At 42.3% G+C, this 25320-nt stretch overlaps 1 protein-coding gene across 1 annotated transcript in view; it reads left to right on the top strand.

The window, feature by feature from the left end:
- The first annotated feature begins 2333 nt into the window (after positions 1 to 2333).
- PLS1 (plastin 1) overlaps positions 2334 to 25320 on the top strand; it is a 127332-nt gene continuing 104345 nt past the window's right edge. Inside the window, exon 1 of the mRNA XM_068965650.1 lies at positions 2334 to 2376. The gene's annotated coding sequence lies outside the window, so the exon portion shown is untranslated. The remainder of the gene's footprint in view (positions 2377 to 25320) is intronic.

Raw genomic sequence — 25320 nt, 5'->3', positions numbered from 1 at the left:
CTGTATAAGTAATTCTCCCATTGCCCTTTTTTCTGATGAGTAGTATTCCTTTGCATAGATGCACCACAATTTGTTTATCCATTCACCTGTTGGTGGGCATTTGGGTTCCTTCTGATTGGGCCTAGTGTGAAAAATAGGCCTTCCCAGATGGCTCAGTCGTAATGAATCCACCTGCCAACGCAGGAGATGCAGGGGATTTGGGTTCAATCCCTGGGTCAGGAAGATTCCCTGGAGGAGGAAATGGCAATCCACTCCAGGATTCTTGCCTGGGAAAACCCACAGACAGAGGCCTGGCGGGCTACAGTCCATAGAGTCGCAAAGAATGGGACAGGATTGAGCATACATGCAAGAATATTGTGAAAAAAAAGCTGCCATGAACATTCCTATTCCAGTCTTTGTTTGATTATATTTTAATTTATCTTGGGTAATATCTATGAATGGAATGGCTAGATTATATGGCAGATGTGTGTTTAACCTTTTAAGAAATACATTGTGAGAACTTACACCTCCTCTTGTACATCTGGGCTCAGATAAGGAGCCACTGATTTCTCTAGGTTTAACACAGGGGAAAATCCTCATCCTCCTTAGCCTTAGCCTTGCTCAGTTATGTCCGACTCTTTGTGACCCCATGGACTATAGCCCCCCAGGCTCCTCTGTCCATGGGATTCTCCAGGCAAGAATACCAGAATAGGTTGCCATGCCCTCCTCCCGGGGATCTCCCCAACCCAGGGATCGAATCCAGATCTCTTGCATTGCAGGCAGATTCTTTACCACTGAGCCACCAGAGAAGCCCAGCCTTAGCCCACCTACTTCCAATTGCTTATCACCTCCTTTGGGTTTCTAAAATAACTCCAACATCCTTCTTCTTCTCTTAAGCTGTACTAATATCGACTCAGGATTTCTTGACTAGCTGTTTTATACCCAGCACTGTGCTAAACACTAAACAGTCACACAAAACTTAGAGTTAAATGGGGACCCCCTCTTGTTGCCCAGACACAGTCTGAGAGACCACAACAATAGGTTATGCTACAGGCAAAATACAGAGTACTCTTGTGGTTGCATTCCACTCACTTGACTCACATGCTAGAGGAAATATTCCACCTTTATTTGCTTGTAAGCTGTAGTTATTTATTTATTTTTAAAGTAGGTGTGGCTGTTAAATGAAGAGGAAGTGCTATGTGAAATCCCAGAGAGGAGGAGAGAGAAAACTTTCTCTTTTAATATCTATATCTATATATCTTTTCTCTGGACCAGAGGTCAAGAGAAATATGTAATTTGATATATGCACTGTGTTCAGTCGCTCATTCGTGGCCGACTCTTAGGCTCCTCTGTCCATGGAATTTTCCAGTCAAGAATACTGGAGTGGGTTGCCACTTCCTTCTCCAATTTGATATATACATATATTTAATATATATTAAATTACATACATATATTACATACATTTATACATATACATGCAGCTTCCAGGTGGCTCAGTGGGTATAGAATCTACCTGCACTGCAGGAGATGCAGTTTTGATCCCTGGGTCGGCAAGATCCCCTGGAGGAGGGCATGGTGCTGTGCTCTGCTTAGTCGCTCAGTCGTGTCCGACTCTTTGCGACCCTATAGTTCACGAGGCCCCTTGTCCATGGGGATTCTCCAGATAAGAATACTGGAATGGTATTCTTACCATTACAATACCCTGGTACTAGAGGGTATTACCATACCCTCCTCCAGGGGATCTTCCCAACCCAGGGATTGAACCCAGGTCTCCTGCACTGCAGGAGGATTCTTTACTTTCTGAGCCACCAAGGAAGCCCATATATGTGTGTGTGTATATATATATCTATATCTTCTCTCTTGATCAGAAGTTCGCAGCATGTGGTATCCGAATTAGCAGCGCCAGTTTCCCCAGAGAAAATGTTAGACATGCAGATGGTGGGGCCTCATCTAGATCTACCTGAATCTGAACTCTTGAGAGTGGGATCTGTGGTTCAACAATCCCTCCAGGTGATTCCTATCCACAGTCAAGTTCGCGAAGCGCTTGTAAGCTCACCCAAGTGGTGTAGATGGTCATCTTTAGGCTTGGCGGAGGATGTGTCCTGGGTCGCTTTGGGCAGTAGGGATAAAGTTGAGCAGTGCCCCTCCACCTCTCCTCCTCTCCCCCTCGCCTCTCCCAGCACCTGCAACTCCACTTCAGCTCCTGGCCTCGGGTCCTTTCCGCCGGGAGCCGCAGTCAAAACGCGGCAAGTGGATTCGGAGTCTGCCCGGCCGGGCATGCGTAGTGGCGCCAGGGCAGCAGCTAGGCTGGCGGGACTAGGGAGCTGCAGAGCAGACCTTCGTGTGCCGGGATCCGGAGCGGCAGCTGCGGGCTCGAGGGCAGAACGGCGGCTGCAGGTACGCTGCGCGGTGCGGCGGAGGGGATCCTAGAGAAAGCCTGGACCGATAGGCAGAAAACAGAGCTTTACTTCCTAGCCAGCTCGGCGGCTCCAGAGGAGTCTATGCGAGTTTCCCTCGCTGGAGAGGTGTCTCCAGCGCCCGCTGTGCAGCGCGGCGCCCGCCGACCTCGGGGTGCGCTTGTGCCCAGTCTGGGCAGTAAGTAGTGTGGGCAGGTGTTAGTTACATCCTGTATTTATGCTGGCTGTTTGCACAGTAAGCTGGAGAACGGCATTATGACTGTTTGCATGAAGTTAGGCATTTTGTTAACTTTTCTATTTTCCTCTCTCTTAAACTTTGGATGCCTACTGGTGAGGCTGTTTGATCCAGCCTCTTTTGCTTGTGTGACTGGTTTATTTGCCTTTGGCCTTTTGCTGCATAGGATCAATAGGACTGGAGTGAGATCTGTGTTTCTGGTTTGGGTGCCTTTTCCGGAGCGGGGGTCTCCTGGATGCGGCATAAAAAAAAAAAAAAAAAAAAAGCCAACTTTCAGCGTATTTCAGTGCCAAAAACTTTATGCATTTCAGCTGCATTTTAAAGTAGAGACGTTGTGTGTTTGCTTCGGCAGTACATATAATACAGACTTCGTAAAGTCCAAGATGTATTTCCGCCTTACTTTTCTACATTAGTGTCTTTTTTCAGGCATCGTTTGGTATACTTGAAAGGGAGCTAGCTGTCTCTTAGATGAGTAACAGAGCTCTCACTTTCTCCCCTTTCTTTACCCAGTCACATTTTCTAACTCACACAGAAATATTTTATCCTGGGTCTGCCATATTGGACACACTTGTAAGATTTTAAGGCTGTGCCGCACACGTTTATTTCTTGGATAACCGGTGAGCCATAAACAAAATTTTGGAACCACACACTGAACATTCTTTAAGTGTTAAATTTGCAAGATGGGAGGCAGATACATAGAATTTAATAAGTTTAGAAGAAAGAAATTTGTAGTTCAGGAGGAGACACCTGTATGGAAAGATAATACAGATATTGTCGTTTCCTTCAACTCCTCCCAACCCTCCCCACTACCATGATGAATGTTTTAATGGAAGAAATAATATACACTTGGTTTAGTTTTGGCCTGTGGAGACCTTTGAGGTCAGCCAGTTCAGCTGCTTCAGTTTACAAGTGAGAAAACCGAAACCAACCAGGTTAAATGACTTGACGTGGCCGTGGAGCCCCTCCTTGGCAAAGCTGGGCCTCGGACCCAGGTTTTCTGATTTGCAGGGCTCTTTATGCCATCCCCTGCTGCTACTTTCCTCAGAGTTTAGTGAGATTATTGCACTTTCTTTTTCTCTTCTACCTTCTTATATTGTGTGTGTGTGTGTGCGCGCATGCACACACATGAGCACTCACGCACTTAGTCGCTCAGTGGTGTCCAACTCTTTGTGACCTCATGAACCAAAGCCTGCCAGGCTCCTCTGTCCATGGGATTCTCCAGGCAATACTGGAGTGGGTTACCATGTCCTCCTCCAGGAGATCTTCCCCACTGAGAGATTGAACCCAAGTCTCTTATGTCTCCTGCACTGCAGGCGGATTCTTTACCTTCTGAGCCATTCGGGAAGCCCCCTTTTATTTTGTAGTCTGGCTTAAACCGAAAACTAGCTATTCCTGCTACTAAACTTGCTTACCTTGTAAACGCGTTTCAAATAGTACCTTCTAGGGACTTCACTGGAGGTCTAGTGGTTAAGACGTCAAGTATCCAGTGCAGGGAGTGCAGTTTGATCCCTGGTCGGGGAACTAAGATCCGGATGTCGGGTGGTATAACCAACACCCCCCCCCCCCCATTCCCACAAAACAAAGAGTATCCTCTCAAGCCCCTGCTAACAATTGACTGGTCTTGAAATTGCCCTCCTTCCTTGTCTCAGAGTACCTGTTTTCCTCTTTCTCTGTTGAAGTCTTACCTACGAAGCAAGGTGTAGTACAGGTGTGCCTCTTCCTAGAAGCCTTCTTCGATTACTATAGCCAGAAAGTAGCTCTCCCCCTTCTGAAGCCTCTAACATTTGTTAGTGTTGTCTGTGCTAGTATCCCCCTTCATCTTTAGTATCCTGGATTGTTGAATTTTAATATATGTCCCAACTTCCTGACCAGTGTGTGTAAGCTCTGGGAACTTCAGGCCTATGATGTAGATATCCCACACAAAACCAAGCAAAAATACTTGCTCTTGATACTATTTGTGGGAGGAAGTGAAACAGGGACAAGGTAAGGGATTTGATGTGGATGTTCTGTGAAATGAAGGAGGTCACCTTAGAGCTCTAGCAAGACAGTGGACAAGTCAAACCAGTCTGATGGGATGTTTCTCATATCTTCACCAGAGGTCATGGATCATGACCTCTAAGTTCTGGGGATAGGGGTCAATCCATAATAGAGGAGAGTTGCCTAAGGCCTGGATGTAAGCATGTGATTCTAAGTGCAGAGTGAAGAACTCAGATGTAAGAAATCATACAAAAGGGGAGGCATTTGGTAAAAGACTAGGTGCAGGAACATCCCTGGCGATCCAATGATTAAGACTCAGAGCTTCCACTGCAAGGGGCACAGGCGAGTTCTGTCTCTGGTCAGAGAACTAAGATCCCTCATGCCTTGCCACATGACCCCACCCCCAAAAAAGGCTAAATGCAGAAAAGAAAAGATATTTTGAAAATCACTTTAGTTTCAGGTTTGGGGTGTTGGTAATGATAATTTTCTTCTTATATTATAAATAATACCCAGTTATGACATTATCTGCTTCTCTTTTTCATATAGTTGTGTGGTTGTCTCATTTCCCATTCTAGATGATAAGTTCTTTGGGGGATGTTCTTTAATTCCTCACAATGCCAGGCACGTAGATTTGCAGTATTAGATACTCAACTGTTATTGCCTGAATAAACAAACAAGTGTATTTGACATGGGGAAGGTGGGCGTTAAGTATCTTACAGCTATGTACTGTGCTTAGTCACTCAGCCATGTCCGACTCTTTGCAACCCCATGGACTATACAGTCCATGCACTTCTCCAGGCCTGAGTACTGGAGTGGGGTAGTCTATCCCTTCTCTAGGGGATCTTCCAGACTCAGGAATCGAACCGGGGTCTCCTGCATTGCAGCCGGGATTCTTTACCAGCTGAGCTACCAGAGCTATGAGGTAGCCCTTCATCCAGGCCATCACCCCCTCATGATGTAGAGGAGGAGCTGAGATATACTTAACTAAGCTAGTTAGTGGTGTAGCCAGATCTGCTATACTTTCGTTAACCCTAACTTTTCAAGGTTAACAATCCCAAGATTCATTTGCCATGGAGATATTCTGTGGATTTGGGGGGAACTTGGTAGCTAGTGGGAGGATATTTGTGTAACTGGAAGAGATGAGACACAAGAGGTGACTGGCCAATTCAATGCTGAGTGCACAGAATAGGGGCATGACTGCAGACCTGGGGACCTCCACATGAAGTCGAGAACTGCCCTTCATCGAGGGAAAGGATGTGGTAGCTTATCTTGTCAGGGGCAGCAGATGGGCTGCAGGTGGGCCCCAGATCCCTTGGACTGAGAGTGTGTTTGAGAGGGACATTTTACATTACCAGGAGCAATGTTTCTGAGAGTGGTGTTTATGGCCCAGTAATGTGGGGCTAAGTTTGAGATAGAATTGTGATCAGACTTTCCACCTGGAAAAAACAGACAGAAGGCAATGCTTCCCAGCCCATCTTGGATCAAGAAGTAGTTTGGGATATTTTGTTTATTTCGAACAGATGTTGCAAATAGCTGTTTTGCAAATCAAAACACAGTCTTTTCACTGAGCTTTCCGTGAGCACACAGCATCAAGGGAGCTGTTGGCAGGCACTCGTCCTTTCTGTTGTCAGTCACACTATAGTTGATCACCGTCTTCAACTGTTGTCTCCTCTCTCTCTTTTTAAAAATACTTATTTGTTTGGCTGTGCTGATCTTAGTCACGGCACACCAGATCTTTTAGTTGCACCATATAGGATCTAGTTCCCTGACCAGTGGTTGAACCCAGGTCCCCTGCATTGGGAGTTGGGAGTCTTAGCCTCTGGACCACCAGGGAAGGCCTGATACCTCCTCTTGTAAGAGTTAAGAAGAAAGAACAGTAGAGCAGAGAAACTGAACTTGAGAGATGTTTACTCGTGGGAAGGAACAGCTTGGCCAAATATAGAGGAATTACTTATTTTTTTTAATCATGACATTAGTCAAAATTGATTGGACAGCGAAATGCAAAATCAGGCAGTACATTGAAGTTTATGTCTCATACACTTAAACAATACCCAGATACTAAATTCTAGAGTAATATATCATAGCCCTGTGTAAAATGGCTACAGTATATAACTTTTGAAAAGTAATAATAATATTCATAGCTTGTATTTTAGGATGATTTTTACAGACCAGACACTGTACTGAACACTTTACCAGCAATATATCATTGAATCGCTACAAACCATTCTGAGCGATTGGTGCAGTTATTCCTGTTTTATAGCCTAGAAGACTGAGACTTGTGTAGAAATCACATTTTTGATGTCACATCATTAACAAGTGGCTGAGCTGAGCTTGGATCCCAGGCCCCCGAGACTTCAGACTTCAGGCACAGAGAGCTAAAGTAAAATGCAAAACTTTATCCATGGTAACCCTAACAGATGCTTAGAATGGCTACAGATTTTATCTGGTGACACTTCCAATGATCTATGAGCCAGAATTTCATAAGAGAAACAAAACAACAGAGATGCATCTTTCTGGGTTTTGTTTTTAAAATTATCCCACTCGGTCTTTATCTTCTTTTTACCCTCAAAGCCTTTCTGGAGGCAGCAGAGATGGCATCTCCTTCTCTGAGTGCATGTAAAGCTCTTTTGAGGTGAGGGATGTGAGCTGGTGGTGATCCAGGAAGTGCCTCTGGGGTATGGAAATGAGACACTCACCTTGTGTATGAGCCTAAGGACTCTAGAGTGAACAGTTCACAAGGACTTTTTCACCTGGGATCCATGGTAGGAGTTCCTGGAAGATCTTTGGGTCCTGCCCCTTACCCTGGTCTCAGATCTTTAAACTGTGGTCAAAATCCTCAGGCTGAATGCGTGCCTGGACACCTCCTCCAGGATCCTTCAGTCCAGGGAGTTCTGAAGTTGGTGTTGCAGGTGGAGATGGGTATCGATACCTCAGGGAATGCCCCAGGTCAGAGCCCTGAATCATCTAGACCGTTTAGGCGATTTAGAGGCAAGACTGGCAGGCCCCACACTTGACCAGCTGACTCGGCTGTGAGAATGTCCCATCCCTCCCTCCTTGATGGACCTCATTACTCTCTCCTGGGAGCCTCAGCCTGGAACCCAGTGAGGACATTTCTCTCCTCCCTGTGGTGCCTGAGCCCCTCTGTTTCTGGCTTCTGCCTCCGCTGAGCTCATCCTGTGCATCCTCAGGGTCAGTCTTTGGATATGAAAGAGAAGGCTGCCTGCCTCAGGCCCTTACCTAATACATGTTTCAACATCCAATGATCCCAGTCCAGCTTTTGATGAAAATCAGGGAGAATGAGGCCTTTGTGCTGTCTGTTGGTTTAATTGGTTATAAAATGATTATGCAGTTTTGATTGCTGGAAATTTTGCTGACTTAAAACCACATGAGATGTGAGGCTGTGTCAACTTTGATCATCTTATTTCTTTTCAGTACTACGGTGTCTGAAAGTGCCTGCTTGCCATTTTTTGGTGAGAAGTATAGAGGGTGTCTTCCGTGAAGGCAGGTTGCTTTTTGATAATACTGTGGATGCAGAAAGGGTGAGAGAGGGCTAATTAGGAGAGTTTTTCTCTTGTGTAAAACATGTGTTTCATCAGAAAGTATCAATGTTCTTTTGTAGAAGAGTTAGAGATAATCTGTTCATAAATTCCAATTGTGAAGGAGACTTTAGACTTTACAACAAACTAAATTTTTATGATTGACTCTTTTGAGCAATTCAGAGCTATAAAACTAGAATATTTGGGTTATAACTCACTGCTCAGAGACATGTCTGCCTCAGAAATTCCAAGAAATTCCAAAGAAAACAGGAGAAACTGACTTTTCCTGCTAGTAAGATAGATAGCTATCTACCTTGGTAAGGTGGAAGAGGGTTTTGCTGTGGTGTGGGATGGGATGGCTTTCACTATTAAAAAAAAACAAAAGATTTTGGGGGGAATGGTTGACAGGAGAAACTCAGAGAAAACCAGAATTGTTATTGAGAAACTCAAATTGTTTAAAGATCCAGTCCCAGGAAATAACATTTAAAAGAAAAATAATGAAAGTCCCTTCAATTTGTTGGAGAAGTAACAAACAGGAGATGTTAGCAGTGCTGAAAAAATAGAACTTCTATTGAATTTGAGATTAAAACATTGGTAAATGTGTGTAGAAGAATGCCATTTAATTACAGACCTTCCCCACTCGCCCACCCCTGACAATGAATTCCCGCTGTGGGGCCCTCTGCATTCCATAAATAAAAGAGTAGATTTATCTTCATGGATCACAGTTGAAAAATCTCAAATGATGCATGACAATCTGTGACCTAAAACTGATGTTGATCAAACAGATTTGAATGCCTTAGACAGAAAGTACTGGCTGTATTCACACTTTGTTCCCATAGGTAGTGCTCAGAATCCAGATTAAACTGTCCAAATGAAGAAAAAAAAAAAGGTCCAGAACCCACTCATTTACAGTGAATGATCAAAGGCACATTGTTTCATTTCACTTTGTCATCGTAAATGCCACCTTTATGGCTCTATTGATTTCTTTCTTTTTCTTTTTTGTCCTTGATGATATATATTTTGTACTGTTTATAGATAAAAATCAATGCAAACTAGAATTCTGAGGTTTGATAAATGTGACTCTGCTTAGGGTTTTAATGCTATTCATCAATAATTTGCTGGAAAAACAGTGTCAAATAAGTACATAATTGAACATTTATGTTTATAGCAAGTTAGTATTTCTAACCATTGGGAACAAATCAGAAGTTCTCTAGACTCTGTAATTCTTTCACCTGAAAGCTCTCTCAGCATTCTAACCTGGTAAAATCTCCCTTTTCCTCCCTTTCTTCTCAGTCTTAGGGTCACTGAGACACTGTTTTGGTTCAAGGGTATTGTCAAGAGTGGCCCAGCTCTTGCAGAGTTGAAGTGTTATTGGGTCAATGAGATACCAGCCATGAAACACAGCTCACAAAAACCCATTGATTTTTTTTTAGCAAAAGTTTTCATGCCAAGTGAATTAGTTTTGGGAAAACAACCGTAGCAGCAATTGACTTGATCACTTTTTCCATCAAGTTAAACCCCAGATCTCCATCAGTGGAAAAAAGGTAATCTGAGAAGCTCTGAATGCTTCGTGGTCAATCAGAATGAACTCCTTAAGGTAATTTAAAGTTTAGATAGCTGAAATCAGTTGGCTTACGATCAGGGCCATGCATGAGAAGTCAAAGTCTATGATTCTGTTTCTGACCCCTTGAGAAGAGAGGCCTTCTCTTCAGCTGCAGGTTTGATGATTAATCAAGATAGTAAATGTGAAAGCAGTTAGTAAACTGTAAGGTAAGGAGGTAAGGTATTTATTGATATCATAGTTTTCCATCTTCGCTGCCTTTCATTGTTAAGTGACCAAGACTTTGAGAATGAATGACTTGCCTGTTTGAGTCTGCATGGCTTGAGAAAATGATAGAGATGGAATGCACATCTTTGTCTTTTAATTTTGACATTTGACAAAATGGCAGGGCTCAGTGTTGGGAGCACAGTGATAGCCAAGACAGATACAGGATCCCTGTCCACATGGAGCGTCAGTCTATCCCAAATACAGTGCTCTTTCAGTCAATCCATATTTTCTTCTTTAACTGACGAGAGGGAATACTTTTTCTATGAGTTGATATTTGGCTTTTATAAGATGCTAAATGTGCTTATGGCTAAGCCTTGACTATGGAGCCCTTTAAGTGGTTTCTCTTTCCCAAAGTTGCCTTCAATAGCTGCCTGCTAAACTTCAGATCTCATTGGATGAGCCTTTTATTCATCTCTATTGTGGAGAGAGGAATCGGATGCCTCTCAGCATCCTTCTTATGGTCAATCAGAGGCTTGTTGCAGAAGAATACTTTTCTCTCCTACTCTGCAGAATCAAAGGAATCAGATGGCCTAAAGGGCTGGGGACAGCACTGTGAGTGAAGCATAGTCCTTGTACTCACAGATTCTCAGTCAACTGAGTGAGGCAGACACAGGGCCAGGCTGTGACAGGAGTGAGCACCAGAAGGAAGGGCAGAATGAAGCTTTGGGGGAGCCCAAATGGAGAGCAGATCATTCTGTTGAATCTCTTGAGGAAAGTGTTAAGACTTTTGAGCTGATCCTTGAAAGCGCAAGTTCAATCTACAGGGACTAGCTAGAGGAAAAGGCGTTCCTTAGAGAAGGGACAGCATGAACAAAAGCACGGAAACAGGATGGAGCTGATGCGTTTAGGAAAATTCAGTTCCTTTAATGAGTTCTAAAACGTGAGCAGGATATGAATCAGCTGGAGTTGCTGAATCCCAACTGCAGGTTCTCATTCTTTAGGTCTGAGGTGGGGCTGGAGAATTTTATTTCAACAAATTCCCAGATGATGCTGAGGCTGATGATCTGGGAATTTTGAGAGCCACCAGACTAGAGTGTAGTGTAGGCGAGATGAGAGAACTAGAAGCAAAGAAACCAATGGCTTTCTTTTATAACTGTACTGTCTATACTAGCTTCATAGAATTGATGTTTCAAGGTATTTTTTTGGTTTTGTTTTCTTCTTAAATTAGCCTCATTTCCAGTATTCTTGTCTGGAGAATCCCACGGACAGAGGAGCCTGGCAGGCTATTGTTGATAGCATCACAAAGAAGAAGACATGACTGAAGTGACTTAGCACACGTGCACCAGTGGTTGCTGCCTGTGCCCCTTGCTGTCCTCTGGAAGTTCCATGCCTGCTCCACCCCACCCCAGCTCCCCAGCTCTCCCCCCAAATCAGACCTTTTCTTTTTTTTTTTTTTAATTTTATATTTTTTAGTTAGTTTTGACTCCGCTGGGCCTTGGTTGCTGTGCATGGGCTTTCTCTAGTTGTGGTGAGCAGGGGCTACTCTTCATTGCCATGAGCAGGCTTCCCATTGTGGCTTCTCTTGTTGTGGAGCACAGGTTCCAGGTGCATGGGCCTCCTTAGTTGTAGCACGTGGGCTTAGTAGTTGTGGCACAGGGGCTCAGTTGCTCCATGAGAAACCAGCTCTTTTCCTGCATTCTGTGTTTTTAAGTAACTGCTGTTCAGCCAGAATGACATGCCACCCATGATGTGCTAAACAGCTGACATCAGCAAGAAGATGTTAGAAGCTGACCCACACTAAGAGTGAATGATGAGTATACCCAAGGAGTATTATTTTGTTAATCTGGATATAATGTTAAACTTCATCCAGTAAGTAATTTTGGAATAGCTTGCAAGATCTGAGCTCAGAGGTAGGATGTACACAATTGAAGAAAGTTCCTTTCTTGCTCTCAGAAAATGTGCAGTCCTATAGTAAGGTTAAGATAGATGAATTCCTGGCTCCAGTACAGGGCAGCTGGTGCTAAGTGCTGTAAGAATGATAGGAAGCCACAATGACAGGTCTGAGAAGGGGAAAGGTTCACTTTCCATTGGGACAGTTAGGGAAAGCAGAGGAGGGTTGAGGATAATGTTTTATCCATCTTTGTGAGCCAGCTGATCATTTGTCTATGTAAAGAAAATAGTGGAGGAGGGGCATATGAAGTAGGTGGTGAAGGATGGGCAGGTGCTCATAGGTAGAGTGGGCCCTGGGGGAATTACTGGAGAGATGTTCCAGACAGAGAAGCAACTGAACCTCAAAACAGAAGTGAAGCAGGAAGTGCAGGTTCAGCCAGTGCTGGGGTCTCTGATTCATTCTGGCAAGTACAGGGAGGTAAGACTGGAAAGGCATTTAGGGAAGATTGCAGAACCTTTTGAATATGAGGCTGCAGAATTTGGACTTTTATTCCATAGGCAGTGTGAGTCATAGACTTGCTTATCTATCAACTTACTTTTACTTCCATTTCCCTCCTAACCCCCAACACCTCAGAGGAGGAGGAACCCCATTTTTTGCTGAGCATTGATCTATGGTTCCTACTCTTTTGGTAAAACACAGAAAAATGCTTTTCCCTGGCTCTGATTTTAATTCTTTTTTTTTGGGAGGGGGGCACCCCATGCCTCGTGGCTTCTGGGATCTTAGTTTCCCAACCAGAGATCGAACCCATGCCCTTGGCAGTGAAAACACATAGTCTTAACTACTGGACCACCAGGGAATCCCTTGACTTTAATATGTGTATTTCAGTCATCTTACAGACTTGCAAAAGTGAATCCATCATGTTAAAGGTTTCTATGGCTTTCAAAATATGTAAAATATGAAAGGACAACCAATTTCCATTTCTGAGTGACAGTTTATAAAAATAAAAATAATTCAGTCACCAGGTAAAAGTGATTATAGTACTTGTTCAGTGTTGTTCTGGGAAGAGAAGGGAATTCAGTATTTAAATGTTCTTTTGATGAATTTGTAGGGGAGAAAGTGGTCTCCCCATCCTATTCCTCTGCCATCTTAGGACCGCCCCCCCAAGAGAAGGGAATTCAAAAGTGAAGGCTAAAACCGAGGGAGAATCTCCAAGTCATTCAGCCTGTCTGAACCTTGGTTTTTGGCGTGAAGTTACTGTTGTTTATATTTTGTTGTGGATGAAATAAGGTACAATAGGAATGAAAGGATATACGTTTTATTTTATTTTTAATTTTTAAAAATTTTGTTATTGGAGTATAACTGCTTTTGAGCTTCCCTCAGTGATAAAGAATTCGCCTGCCAATGCAGGAGACATGAGTTCAGTCCCTGATTGGGGAAGATAGTCTGGGGTAGGGAATGGCAACCCACTTCAGTATTCTTGCCTGGGAAATCTCCTGGACAGAGGAGCCTGGCAGCCTATTGTCCATGGGGTCGAAAAAGAGTAAAACACAACTTAGTGACTAAACAGCAACAACAACAATAATTGCTCTATAATGTTGTGTTAGTTTCTGCTGTACAACAAAGGGATTCAGCTATATACATACACATATATGTGTATCTCCTCCCTTGTGAACCTCCTCCTCACCTCACCTCCATCCCACCCCTCTAGGTCATCCTAGAGCACCAAGGTGAGCTCGCTGTGCTATACAGCAGCTTCCCACTAGCTGTCTCCATGCGAAGAGTTGACTCATTGGAAAAGACTCTGATGCTGGGAGGGATTGGGGGCAGGAGGAGAAGGGGACGACAGAGGATGAGATGGCTGGATGGCATCACTGACTCGATGGATGTGAGTCTGGGTAGACTCCGGAAGTTGGTGATGGCCAGGGAGGCCTGGCGTGCTGTGGTCCATGGGGTCGCAAAGAGTCAGACACGACTGAGCTACTGAACTGAGTGTATATACGTCAGTGCTACTCGGCCTACCCTCCACTTCCCGGCTGTGTCCGTAAGTCCTTTCTCTACATCTGTGTCCTCTGTTTCTGCCCCCTGCAAAATAGATTCATCTGTACCATTTTTCTAGATTTTGTATATATATGTTAACATATGATATTTGTTTTCCTCTTTCTGACTTCACTCTGTGATATACATTTTAGATCAGAATCTTCTAGTATGAAGATTTACTTTTTCTTGTGGCCACATGTGTGCCCACACCTGGCCATGTAGAGAGTCGTTTCTTCAGGGCAGGATTATGTCTAATTCAGTCTGTATCCTCATTGCCTGAATGCCAATGACTATACAAGGAGGCACTTGATAAATTGTTGAATTAATGGAACATGAAAAGGAATGAATGAATGGATGAAAATCTGTACCCACCTCCACCCATATACTTAATGTTTTCTAGCTTCTACTTGCTTGTAGAGACTTAAGATCCATGGTGCCTTATTTTCAGACTGCTAATCCCGGGCCTGTGTTTCACTGACAGTAAATCTTGATACGCCAGCCTTATTCAAGAGATAGCTGCATAGCTTGAATTCAAAGTATAAGGACCTTTGTGGATTCATAATTGTTCCAAACTAATTCCAGAAATGAATTAAATAGTATTATTTAATAATATTGTTTTACATGTTGAAAATGCTTATATGGAAAATTGATTCACCTCTAAAAGAAACTGGCAAATATAAATTGAGGTTGTATTCTTCTTGAAGTGTTTCTTATTGTTTAAGAGAAATCAGATTAGAGGTGAGTAGGACAGTAACTTATGGAGATGCTCAAGGAAATCTGTATTAATACTCTAATCTGCTAGAGACTTGAGTACCTGTTTTACCTGCAGTTACATGAAACAAGAACCAAAACTTTATTATACCTTAGGTTTTACAATTTCTCTAATGTTAACAGAAATTCAATTCTTGATTCATGAAGTTCCATGTGATTTATATGTGAGACAATTTCATCTCTTACATTGTGAACAAAGTAGTTTGGTTTTCAAAATTATTGTATTTCCTGTTAATATACACCTGGAATGTGTAGGATAAAGAAGATGAACCTTTCTAAATTTTCACTGAGTTTTAGCCTACCTATGTGATATGTATTGTGCTGTGGGAGACTAAGCTAATTTGCATATTTCTGAGTGAGTTTTACATTTCTCATAGAACTAGGACAATAAATGATAGAAGAACTGAAAGCATTATAATTTTCTAGTGATTCAGAGGAAATGACTCCATTCTGAGGTAGTAGGCTAAAAAAGGTCACTATGATACCCCCCTTTTAGGTAAGCTAGCCAGTCAGTCATTCAGTTGAGTCCAACTCTTTGCAACCGCATGGGCTGTAGCCCATCAGGCTTCTCTGTCCGTGGGATTTCCCAGGCAGGAATACTGGAGTGGGTTGCCATTTCCTCCTCTAAGGGATCTTCCAGGGATTGAACCTGTGTCTCCTGCATTGGCAGGAGGATTCTTTATCACTGGGCCCCATGGGAAGCCCTTTTGTAAACTAATTATAATATCAACAGGAATTTTCTTTTGCATCCTCTTTTACATGTCAGGCACACTTTAGGGAGGCCTTATGTTTATGTATCAGTAGTTTGCTCATTTAATCTGTCTGAGAAGCCTCATTCAGATCTTCTGTGTGCACAGGTTCTTTCATTATGTTCTGCCCTTAGTCATTATACTAAAGGTATTACAAAATCAAATAGAAGGCTTCCCAGGCAAATTAAAGGTTTCATATCAACCAGACATTGTCAGGGCTTCCCTTGTAGCTCAGTTAAAGAATCTGCCTGCAGTGCAGGAGACAGAGGTTCATTTCCTGGGCCAGGAAGATTCCCTGGAGAAGAAAATGTCAACCCACTCCAGTATTCTTGCTTGGAGAATCCCATGGACAGAAGACTCTGGTGGGCTACAGTGCCTGGGGTCATAAGAGTCATACACAACTTAGCGACTAAACCACCACTACCAGACATTGTCAAAATATTTGCCTTGAATAGGATTGAATGTGTTCCATCAGTGTTCTTGGTGCACATGATGTGTGTGTGTGTGTGTGTTTTAAGCTAATAGCTTTATTTATTTATCAAGATATACTTCACACACCATACAGTACATTCATTTAAAGTATAAGGGTGTTTTAGGGTATTTTCACCACCCTATACCATTAGCACGCACTCCTCATTTCCCCATTTTTCTAAAAGCATAGTGGACAGTACTTTATTTGGAAATGTGCCTTCCTAAAATTAAAATCCTGTTAGTCATGCTCTACCTCTCCCCAGGCAATGACAGATCTTTCTGTCTCTATAGTTTGCATATGCTTGACATTTCATATAAAGGGAATCATACAGTGTGTGGCCTTTTGAGTCTGCTTATTTCACTTAGCATAATGTTTTCAAGGTTTATCCATGTTGTAGCACCAATGCTTCACTTTTTATGGCTGAATAATAGTCCACTGTGTTGTTCGATGACATTTTATTCATTCAGTCATCAGTTGATGAACATTGAGTTGTTTTCACTTTTTGGCTACTATGGATAATGCTGCTATGAACATTTGTGAACAAGTTTCAATGGGACATGTGTTTTCATTTCTCTTGGGTATATACCTTGAAGTGGGATTGCTGGTTCATTTGATGACACAACATTAAACACTTAGAGGAACTGCCAGACTGTTTTCCAAGGTAACTGCACCATTTTACATTCCTACCAGCAATGTACGAAGGTTCTAGTTTCTCCACATCCTCACCAGCACTTGTTATGTCATTTTGATAATGACCATCTGGCTGTGAAGTGGTGTCTCATTGTGTTGACATTTACAGTTCTAGATTGATAGAGAAAATGTACAGAGATTTTTCATGTGCCTCACACTGATACACAGTTAATGCTGTCACTAACATTTTACATTAGTGTGGTACATTTATTATAATTAATGAACTGATATTGCTATATTATTGTTGATTATAGTCTATGGTTTATTCACATTTCCTTAGTTTTTGCCTAAAGTCCTTTTTCTATTCTAGGATCCCATCTAGGAATCCTGATAGATTCCTGATGAACCCACGTTATATTTAGTTGAAATTTAGCTCCTTAGGCTCCTCTTCGTTGTGACAATTTTTCAGACTTTTTCCTTGTTTTTTGATGACCACAAGTGTTTTTTTTTCTTTTTTAAAATTAGTGTTTTTTTTTTAATTGGAGGTTAATTGCTTTACAATATTGTGTTGGTTTCTGCCATATACCAACGTGAATCAGCCATAGGTATATGTATGTCCCCTCCCTCTTGAACCTCCCTCACACCGATGGTACTGATGAACCTATCTTCAGGGCAGCAATGGAGACGTAGAGATAGAGATAGAGATCAGATGAGGAGAAGGAGAGGGTGGGAAGAATTGAGAGAGTAACACTGAAACGTATATATTACCATATGTAAAATTATATAGCCAGTGCAAATTTGTTATATGATGCAGGGAGCTCAAGTCAACAATGCTCTATAACAAAAATGAGTATTTTGAGGAGCTGTTTCCCAGATGGCTCAGTGGTAGAGAATCCACCTGCCAATGCAGGAGATGTGGGTTTGGTCCCTGGGTCAGGAAGATCCCCTGGAGAAAGAAATAGCAACTCACTCCAGTATTTTTGCCTGAAAAATCCCATGGACGGAGGAGCCTGGTGGGATGCAGTCCATGGGGTCGTGAAGAGTCAGCTATGCCTTAGCGACTGAGCATGTGCACGCACACACAGAGAGTTAGGTACGTTGTTAGATGCCCCTCAGTTGGAATTTGTCTGATTTTTCTTTTTTATGATTAGGCTACATTGACATTAATTTTTAGTATTTAAAAAATAACCAAGAGCAATTTACTTGAAGCATAAAAATACATAATCAGAACTAGAAATCAGCAGAAGTACGGGTAATAGGAAGTTCTTAGGAATTTTAAAAGTTCATTTGCTCCTGGAAAATGGGCAGAAACTTAATTCCAAGATTTATTTTCCCTACCAAGGACTTGATCATATTGTAAAAGGACCAGATTAACTAATAGAATTTATTTTCACATCTGCCATAGATAGCATCAACGCTAAGGATAAAGCCAAAGGTATATTTTTCGCTGCTTTAAATGTACCTGAGAGAGTTGTTTCACTTGTAATAAAACATAAAGGAAATATAAATTTTAATTGGCTTTAAGGAGAATGCCGTGGTTCTGGGGAATTTCCTGTGGTCCAGTGGTTAAGACTCCATGCTTCCACTGCAGGGGGCACAGATTTGATCCCTGGTCAGTGAACTAAGATCCCACATGGTGAAGGGTCAACAATATTTTGTGTGTGAAAAAGAATTCCACAGTTCTGAGGCATTTAAGAAAACAATCCCACAGTTCTGAGGCAGCAGCAGTCCAACATGCAGTCAGTATTTCCATTTATATTCGTTCTGTTGATCCTCACAGGTTCCCTGTGCAGTGGGGCAGGGAACTGAGGCTCTTACAGGCTGTGTCTTTTGTCTTTTGGCCTGACTCACACAGCTGTCAGTTGTTAAGCTGAGATTTGAACCCAGGGCTGTGGAAGTTTATACACTACTGTTTGCCAGTCCAGGCTCCACATTTTCCAGTGATTTTTAAATCAGGCATGTATCAAAGGACACAGGATTGAGTCCTTATCTTAGTGGATATTTTTACTGCCAGCTGGAGGAGATAGCATCTCTCTGAGTTCAAAGCCCCACCAACATCCGTGTGTCCAATGAACAGTTTACTTGTTGACTGCTAACAAAAGAGAACTGGGCCAGCTCTGCTCAGAGCTCTCTACCATCTTGTCATTGGAGTGTAACCCCACTGCTACATGTGTCTCCTGAAAATGAAGACTCATAAAGTAGGGCATGAGCCATGTAGGAGAACAATGTATTGAGCTAAGGTTTGTCAGTGGTTAGTTACGTTGTTCAGTGAACATCACTCAAGGTACATTGCTTGGTGTGTGTCTGGGTAAGATCTTAAGTTTTATTAATAAGTAGATTTTATTAATAAAAATGATTTGGTTGTAAATACTGATTTTTGAAATAGGAGTAGGTGTGGCAATAACTTGTGAACGTGCTTGAAGTGAAATAATAAAGTTGCACACATACCTGTCTGAGGAAGGTTTGGAAAATTTCCCTATTTAATCCTTGTAAATGGCTCAGGTTGGTTGATCACAGGATACAGGGCTTCTTTCTGCTCAGCTTTTCTGTATATGTCAAGATGGAGTAGGCTATGTTATGGGAACAAATTAACCGTGATACTTCCATTGATTTCTTGTTCACATAAATGCCAGTGTGCATTGGCTCTCCTCCAGGGCAGCTGTTCTGCATTCAATGACTCAGAGATCCAGCCTGCTGTAATTTTTGTGATTTTGCTCTTTTGACATGGGACTTCTAGGTTGTTGCAGCAGGAAAAGGGGAGCTAGAGGATCATATGGCTCTGAAAGGCTTTGTCCTGTGCGTGCATGCTAAGTCACTTCAGTCGTGTCCAGCTCTTTGCGACCCTATGGACTGTAGCCTGCCAGTCTCCTCTGTCCATGGGATTCTCCAGACAAGAATGCTGGAGTGGATTGCCATTTCCTCCTCCAAGGGATCTTTCTGACCCAGAGATCAAACCCCCATCTCCTGTGGCTCCTCCATTGCAGGCAGATTCTTAACTGCTGAGCTACCAAGGAAGCCCATGCTTTGGCCTCAGTCAGTTCAGTCACTCAGTCGTGTCCGACTCTTTGTGACCCCATGAATCACAGCACACCAGGCCTCCCTGTCCATCACCCACTCCCGGACTTCACTCAGACTCACGTCCACTGAGTCAGTGATGCCATCCAGCCATCTCATCCTCTGTCGTCCCCTTCTCCTCCTGCCCCCAGTCCCTCCCAGCAGCAGAGTCTTTTCCAATGAGTCAACTCTTTGCATGAGGTGGCCAAAGTACTGGAGTTTCAGCTTTAGCATCATTCCTTTCAAAGAACACCCAGGGCTGATCTCCTTCAGAATGGACTGGTTGGATCTCCTTGCAGTCCAAGGGACTCTCAAGAGTCTTCTCCAACACCACAGTTCAAAAGCATCAATTCTTCGCAGCTCACCCTTCTTCACAGTCCTAGAGGGGCACAGATCACTTCTACTCACAGCCCATTGGCTGGAACTAATCACGTGGCCCTCCTGGAAGTGAGGGGCAGCACATGGCTATTCCACAAACATGTCTCTGCTTCACCACTTTAGAGTAAGAGAACTGGTTAGTTGAGGGAGAACCTTCCGTAAAGAGAAAAGAGCTTATTAGGATAGTGATAATTGCGAGATAACTTGCTGCTGCTAAGTCGCTTTAGTCGTGTCCAACTCTGTGCAACCCCATAGATGGCAGCCCACCAGGCTTCCCTGTCCCTGGGATTCTCCAGGCAAGAATACTGGAGTGGGTGGCTGTTTCCTTCTCCAATGCATGAAAGTGGAAAGTGAAAGTTAAGTCACTCAGTTGTGTCCAACTCTTAGCGACCCCATAGACTGAACCTCATCAGGCTCCTCCATCCATGGATTTTCCAGGTAGGAGTACTGGATTGGGGTGCTGTTGCCTTCTCTGGCCAGATAACTTAGGTATGGCCAATTAGGTGACTTGATACCATTTGGCTAGTATCTTCTAATAATAGGCTAGTAAGGCTGCATCTTCTAAGGGGGGTTCATTAAAGTGTACTTCTTTCATATTGTAATTCTTCAAATGATGGTGCTGATGATCAAAGCTTGTATTTGGTGAGGTGTCCCAAGTGTTTTTCCTGAACTAGATTAATTCAGACTGAGGACTGTGATTTCATCACCTTGGTAAATACTTTGCAGTTTTATCAGTTTGCCTTGTTGGATATGATACCTAGATTAGACCCATCACCATGCTGATAGATCTCTTCTAGAAATGGAATCGTCACTAAACTATCTTACAAAGAGCCTCCTTAGGTTAAAGGTGGCACTCTGTTGTCTTAACTAGCACTAATTACAACGAGACCCAATATTTACTGTGATTTGGACCCATACTCGTATGTATGCAACTTAAGACTTTAGCAGCTGTATCTAGAAATAAGGCTTGTGGTGAGCTAAGGCCTGAGGCCATAGATTTTTTTTTTTTTTTTTTTGGTATATGTTTTCTTCCCAGATTCTCTTTGGTTGTGCTTTTGTGATGCCATTTTTTATTAAAAATATACTGCTGGTAAATGCAGAACTCCTATTTATTTTGTCCTTCTGATCTGCCCTTTCCCCATTCTCCATTGTGCCCTAAAATTCTACCACTAGAATTAGCTGGCTCAGACAGTTAAGAATCTGCCTGCAATGCAGGAGACCCAGGTTCAATTCCTGGGTCAGGAAGATCCCCTGAAGAAGGGAATGGCAACCCACTCCAGTAGTCTTGCCTGGAGAATTCCATGGACAGAGGAGCCTGGTGGGCTACAATCCATGGGGTCACAAAGAGTCAGACACGACTGAGTGACTAACACTTTCACTTCCACTATGATCTGCCCTTTCCCTATTCTCCACTGTAGGCTAAAATTCTACGACTAGAATTAGCTAGGATATCAAAAGACCCTAGCTGATCCTTGGGGGTAATGTTTAAGAGGATCTAGAGAACTCGGTGGTTTTAACTTATTCATGTCTGTTAAAAGTCTCCTCAGGCTTCTGTGGGTGGCTCAGCGCTAAAGAGTCTGCCTGCCAGTGCAGGAAACATGGGTTCGATATCTGATGAGGGAAGATCCTGCATGCTGTGGAGCAACTGAGCCCGTGTGCCACGACTAGTGGGCCTGTGCTCCAGAACCCAGGAACTGCAACTACTGAAGCTCACCTTCCACAACTACTGAAGTTCGTGCGCCCTAGAGCCCATGCTCTGCAGCAAGAGAACAGCCCGTGCAGCAGTGAAGACCCAGCATAGCCAAAAATAAAGAATAACTAAATTTTACAAAGTTAAAAAGAAATTTCCTCATTAAAAGGGAGTCCTCAGGTTGGGGCTATTCTGGGGAAAGGTGTCACCATACACAACAAACTGTAACTTTAAAAAGCATGTTGATTAAAAAAAATTTTTTTTGAGTGCACTTGAGACTCCTTGAATTCTGTGCAATAAACATTTTTAAAACAAAAAACCAGCAAAAAAAAAAAGACCCTAGCTGGGCTGTATAGATTGGAGCAGCCCTCTCTTGTCCTCCGTCTGAAAATGGCTCTCTGTTGTTTGAGAACAGCTCTTAAGCACATAGGAGGAGCCCCACCTCAGGCTCTTTATGTTGATGCCATGTTCACTCATCAGATGTTTACCGAACACAGTCTGGGCCAGGCACCGAGCTGGGCCCTACAGTCTCTGCCCTCGTAGAAACAGCAGTCTAGACCAAAGGTTGGCAAACTCTGTAAAGGGACAGATAATAAGTATTTATCTGGGTTATGGTCTCTGCCTCGACTACCTAATTCTGCTCTTGTAGCACAAAAGCTGTTGTAGACAGTATGTAAGTGAATGAGCTTGTCTGTGTTCCAGTGAACTTTATTTGTGGGCACTCATATTTTGATTTCTTACTGTCACATGTCACAAACTATTATTTTTCTGAAAGAATAATTCAATAATAATAATTCTTTTGAAAAAAATATGTATTTATTTGATTGCACTGGATCTTAATTGCTGCATGCAGGCTTTTGGTTGAGGCATGTGGGATCTGTGTCTGTGACCAGGGGTTGAACTTGGGCCCCTTGCATTGGGAATGCAGAGTCTTAGCCACTGGGCCACCAGGGAAGTCCCTATTCTTTTGATTTTTTAAAAAATCTATTGAAAAATGTAAAAACCATTCTTAGTTCACAGGTAGTATACAAATAGGCAGTTGGCCAGATTTGGCCTTCCAGCTGACTTTGTTGATCCCTGGTCTGGAACTAGCTTTTCTTGTTCTTTTTTTTTTTTAAACAAATCTCTAATAACGAACCCATTAAGTATTTGAATTTAGTTATAAAGCTCTGTATGAATTTCTTTTCACAAATAAATAGGGAACTACCTTAATGATTACTTATATTATACAAGTTCAGTGTTTAAAGATAATTAACTTCATCCAGGCCTTTACTTAATAAACAAGTCTCATATCAGTTATTGGGGGACTTTCCAATAACTTTCCAATAATAATTTTCTGATATTTGCAGAAAATATCATTTCTGCAAATAGAGATGATTTTTCCATATACACATACATACATGTACACATAATATACAAGTGTGTTCACAACTGTATTATTTTTGAGGACTGTTGTGGTCAATGTATGGGTTGGTAAAGAATTTCCAGACATGAAGCAGAATAGAAGGAGAATACAGTTTATTAGAATGGAAGTTGCTCTCTCAAGGGAGAGCCAAACCCTTTCACAGGGTAACAGCCAATTTTTATAGTCTCAAGACAGAGAAAATTCCTACTGGCATGGTGACATTAGGTAATTGGTTAGGATGCTATAGGGTGGATAATAGGGAGGTATTTTACCTAATATGGGGTCAGCAAACTGGCCAGTTTAGATCTGGAGGCTTGTGGCAACAGTTACTAAGGGGTTTGGTCAGTTCCAGAGATTTTTATCCTGTGACCTTGGTACAGGGCTTCATACCTGTGACCCTTGGTATAGGGTTCCACATTCCACTAATGCTATGAAAACCATGAATCACCAATATGTAAAATAATAGCTAATATCTACTGGACACTTTACTATACATCAGACCCTTTTCTAAGCCCTTTGCTGTTTATTTTAATTAATCCTTCCCAGAACTCTATGAAGTTGAAAATATCATCATCATCTTCATTTTTTTGGCTATGAAGACCAAAACTCAGAATGACTCACCCAAGGTGATATAGTTCATAGGAAGCAGAGACTAGATTCTTCAGAATTCTGACTCCAGAGTCAGGGATTCTAGTGATAAATGACAACTTCCTGGGTACTGAAATATATGCATGAAAGTAGTTAAACTTTGTCTTTAAGTTTTATATAAGAAAATGGAAGTGGTGAATAAAGATTAAATATTATTTTTTTCTGAGAAGCAAGCATATGATTATAAAAGGAAACATTTAGGAAGCAAGTATTCTAATAGTTTTTCACTAATTTAATTTGTGTCTGTCCATGAGTGAAGATAATCAACTTTGACTCTCAGTGTGCTGAGAACTTCCTCTTTCCTGAATTATCAGTGAGAATCAGGACAGGGTTGGATTTACAATAGTATAGTGCATCACATCCACCTCAAATATCATAGTATGGATACTTTATACTTACTCTCTTGTTTGTGACACTCTAGGTGGAAGCACTTTGGAACCTGCAAATCATATTCCAAAGTGATCATTGCTAGTCATGCCAGTGGCCCATTCCACTATAGAAACAGCCTTAGTCCTACTTTCATTGCTCCTGAAGCTGGATCAGTAGAAAAGGTTAGGTCTCAAGGGAACGTAACCTGTGAAAGATTCCTAGTGGACCATTGACCATTTCCCTCATTTACTTTTGGACCAGTTTTATGTTGAACCAGGAGGAAAAAGACTATAAAATCTATTATTGTCCTGGGAAGTTTCTGAGAAGTAGGGCTGGACACATTATATTTTCCCATTCAAGTGCTGGCCTTAGAGGGAAAGAGGTGAGAAAGAGCAGGAAGCATTCTGGAAATCAAATATTTACCTTGACACTGACTCATTCATCTAATCTTATGGGCAAAGACCAGGAATTCCAAAGTTGCCCTGACTTTTACCCCTCTGGGGTGAGTCTCTGGCTATGGCGCTGTAGTCATTTGGTGGTAGCATAGCAATGCTTTCAGCCAGCTCATGGTGCATGCCAATAACAGGTGATTTGAGACAAGGAAAGATCTTTGTACACTTTTATTGCACAGTGATTGTTTCTTAATTAATAATTCTCTAAGTTTTTTGTGGTCTAGCTTATTGCTAAATAAAAAGGGCCAGCAGGTGACAGGGTCTTTCTGAAAACAAACTTTAATTTGCATTATATATAATTTATAAGTAAGTGGACCATAAAGTTCTCTATCTGGTGACTTCAGATTATGGATATTTTGTCTTGTAACAATACAGGATATATCTACTTTTTCTTTCTGAGTCCTCATCTTTTAAAGACCTCGAGATGTTGGAAGAGGGATTGCCTTTTAAAAATATATTTGACTACCCCGAGTCTTAGTTTTGGCATATGGAATCTAGTTTCCTGATCAGGGATCGAACCCAGGCCCCCTGCACTGGGAGCAGGGAAGTCCTGGGAATGCCTTTTTATTTTGAGTCTCTTCACCCTCTCTCTCCTCACCCTTCGTGAGTCTGGGCCACTTTGGAGTAAGCACTTGCCGATTTGTTCATAATTCCTATAATTACAGTTTCATGACTGAGAATGGAAGCAACCACCAAATGAAAAGAAAAAAATAATGTTTCTTTCTCTCATGATCATAGTAATTTGATTTGAATATCCCTTCCTCAGGGATATCTGAGGGAGTTAACAGCAGCAGTAGAGCTTGTGCTTAGCCACGGTTCGTGTATGTTCTGTGGAAGAAAGGCTGTGGGAGAATGGGGATGG

The sequence above is a fragment of the Capricornis sumatraensis genome, chromosome 1 (genome assembly GCF_032405125.1).
Source record: "Capricornis sumatraensis isolate serow.1 chromosome 1, serow.2, whole genome shotgun sequence".
Lineage (NCBI taxonomy): Eukaryota > Metazoa > Chordata > Mammalia > Artiodactyla > Bovidae > Capricornis > Capricornis sumatraensis.
This window is presented reverse-complemented; position numbering and strand designations above follow the sequence as displayed.